General features: G+C 39.9%; 1 pseudogene; it reads left to right on the top strand.

The window, feature by feature from the left end:
* Positions 1–2,910: 2,910 nt before the first annotated feature.
* Positions 2,911–3,678, top strand: part of LOC138010593 (uncharacterized) — a 1,160-nt pseudogene continuing 392 nt past the window's right edge.

The following is a 3,678-nucleotide window of genomic DNA, read 5'->3' as shown; positions in this document are numbered from 1 at the left end:
GGGTAGGCTCCGGCATGTTGGGCCACTGGCTCCTAAGTAGAGTTATCTCAGATAGTACGCGCGCTGTAATTGAATAAACGAGAATAAACTCGGTCCGGAGCTTACAGTACGGACCTCAGTTAGTAAAAGATAGGAGCGGTGGAACAACAGGAACGTTGGAAGATGAAGTGGGCGTTTACCACCATGATTGTCTTAAAACAGCTTGTTTCCGTGAGAAAAGAAATGGTATGGCTAATCTCAGCGAAATTTTTTTAAAATAAAAGGACTAACTTTCGAGGTTGTCCATTTTTGCAGGTTTTACCAAAACGAGCGGAATTTTCCCCGGCAATACCATTTGCTTGTATTTAATACTGGAACCTTTTTCTTATTTTTTTTAGATGATTACCGTTAAAATGAGATCGTTCCATTTTTCTATTTCTCTACTGCAAAACCCGTTTTTTCTGATAACTATACTCTCCACGAGAGTACACTGGGTAGCCTTTGGTACGTGGTACTCAAGAACAGAAGGCACTTAAGGGCCCACTGATGTATCTTTTGGGGTGCGTTGCTAAGGATGTAATGGTTAAGTAATTTGAGGGAACTTGGCATTATTTTGGTCAGTTTCCAACTTTTTAAAACCATTGACCCTAAATATGACGTCTTCATGCCACACCCGTGATGACGTGACCAATAACAGAAAACTCTAAATTTGTCTACGTGCTACGCAATTTGGGTATTTAATCACTGGTTGGATAATTTGTATTTGTTTTTGCATCCAGCCAAGCATGGTTTTCTTTTTATTTTGAAAAATGTTCTTTTTAAAGAGATAAATGATAGTGAAATACCCATAAGATTTTCAAAAAAGATGATTTGAAAAAATCAATCTTAGCTGTATTCTGTATTTGGGGGTGAAACGTGCCATACAAAAAAAGAGCTAATTCAATTTAAAGACTGCCGGAAATTTAGCTTTTTCTCAAACTGGAAGTCAGTTCGTTTATGCATGCGCAGTTGATATGAGAAAGAGCGCGAGGAAGGGCGAGGAAAAACCATCGATGGAAACAACAGTAAGTGCGGTAATTTTTGCTTGTGAGTGGGTTTTCGTGTCAGCTCATGATATGATGACCTCAGTCACCGGAAGTAATATTTCACTTCCTTAGCAACGCGCGAAAAATCCATCTGTGGACCCTTAATTGGGTGGTATTAAACTGCAGCGTTCCAGTCGGGGGTCATTAAGACCATTTGAGGGGTCACCCAGAAGTTGTGCCAGCGAAGGCCCTTTTGCTCACACTTTCACACGTTTAATTACTTTGTAATATCCTGTCTCATTTTGAGATCTCTTAGTTTTATAAGCTTTGGTAATAAACTCAGTTTAAAGATAACAAAACACTCTTTTGAGTTAAGAGCACTCGTTACTTTAAATAGTTTGCAAAAAAAACTAAATGCAAATTGCTCTGACGGACGTTTTCCTGCATGTCTTGCAGTTGCACTAAGCAAACGTTTATTGCACACACTAAGGAAGGAATGAAGAGGTTATTTCCTTTTCAGAATTTCTCTTCTTTTCAGTGTAATCTGATACCAGGTCAAAAACGTTTTTGGCTTTGCGTTTGCACCAGAAAGTACCGTAATAGGCGGGAGTCTTTCTTACAAATTCTCATCGGAAGATTAATGAAAATCGATCGTCAAAACACTAAAATTTCCGCAGTCTCTTATATGGAACGCCATAACTGTCTTATGATACTTTTGGTCATGATACTCGGTGCTTACGTCCTTATATTCGGCGCTTAAATTATATTCGGTGCATACTTCGTTATATCCAGTGCTTACTGCGTTTTATTAAATTCTCAACCTCGGATAATGCAATTCTCGTGCTCTGATTGGTTCACTCTATCTCGGTTATCAGCTCATATACCTTAGTTTGACCTTATATGATAAATGATTGATCTAACTGTTACGAAGCTAAAAGTTTTTTCGCTGGAAAGCGAAATTTCTCTCTGAATAAAGCAAAAAAAAAGTTTTTCTGGACAGCTTGGTTAAATTCCGAAATGTTTTTGTGACGAGCCTGCGTGTTACACGACTTCGCATCGGTTCTCATCAAGTTTTTTCGATTTCGCTCAGATTTGCTCTCTTTTTTCGCTCGCATTTCGTACTTTCTAAACTTTTGGAGTTTAAAGGAATTTAATAAAACAATTATTCCATTCGCGCTTGTTGGATATGAGACTGGTTATAGCCAAGTCGGCGCTACGCGCCTCGTTGGCTATTTACCATCTCATATCCAACGCGCGCTCATGGAATAATTGTTAAATATTCGGTGCGTAAATCATTATAATCGGTGCTTACGTCATTATACAGATTATATTCGGTGCTTACTTTATTATATTCGGTGCTTACTTTATTATAACCGGTGCTTACTTCATTATAATCGGTGCTTACTTCATTATATCCGGTAGTCATTCTATTATACTGGGTGGTTTATTCGTTCGGTGTCCGCTTCATTATATTCAGTGTTCACTCGATTATATTCGGAGCTTACTTCATTATATTCGGTGCTTAAATCAGTATATTGGGTGGTCATTTTATTATACTGGGTGGTTTATTCGTTCGGTGTTCACTTCATTATCTTCGGTGTTCACTTCAGTATATTCGGTGCTTACTTCATTATATTCGGTGCAAACTTCGTTATGATCGTCACCAGGCTCCCAAAAAACATTCCGTATTTTGCTTTGTTGAAGCGCGAAAAAATGGATGACATCTTGACGGAACTAAACCTTGAAACGCTGGCTGCAGTATTTCGACGAGAAAGAATCGTTCCTTCGATAGTACAGTCGATGAGTGATGAGGAAATAAAACGACTTGGTGTAACTGCGATCGGAGATCGAGTTCGATTGCGTGAACTTTGTAAAGAAGACGAAGGGAACATTAGCAGGCCTCGAAGTGTTGGAAGCGCCTCAACAAGCAGAAACGGTGATGTACCTTTAGCTGACGCTGTCCTGGAGGAACGAATGCGTCTTTTCAATCCTAGGGGTCCTGAGTCGCAGTCTAAAAGTAGAAGCAAGAAACATCCTTATCAACGAACTTGGACTGTTCACTTTGTGTGCCTTGCAGATCGGTATCAGTGCAAAACACCATCAGCTGTTGAGAAACAAACTTTGCACAAAGCTGGCTTAGGAGTAAAAAAGATCAAGCTACTCTTAGATGATGATGCAAGTGCAGTGTATGAGAAGCTTGTCTCGAGTGAAAAGGACGATGTAGGTGATGTGAAGGGGTTTCCTCAGTTACGTGAAGCAGGAGGATTTGAGATGCTACATTGCCTACCAAATTGCCGGGATTTAACACCTCTTAAGTGCTCCTGGGCTGCCAAAGAAATAAGAAGTAATTTAGGAGGGCAATCCAAAATTTACTTGAAACCAATCCAAAAAGATCTGTCCACTAAATCTCTTTTGCCGCAGAATTCTTGTGAAGTAAAAGAGAAATGCATGGCTTGCAAGAAAGAATTCCCAATGAGTGAACTCAGAACACAGTCTTTTTACATGTGTACGGTTGGATTTAATAGTGGTTCAGACTCAGAGGGTGCGGGTCGGACAATGGCATAACTGGGTGCATTGTAGAAGGCACAGCAAATGCTGACTCTGGAAGTGAATCGTCAGTGAATCCAGGGATGTCCCAAGCTCTACAACAATTACAGTAAGCAAACCCGGTCAT

This window comes from Montipora foliosa, chromosome 7 (genome assembly GCF_036669935.1).
Source record: "Montipora foliosa isolate CH-2021 chromosome 7, ASM3666993v2, whole genome shotgun sequence".
NCBI lineage: Eukaryota > Metazoa > Cnidaria > Anthozoa > Scleractinia > Acroporidae > Montipora > Montipora foliosa.
This window is presented reverse-complemented; position numbering and strand designations above follow the sequence as displayed.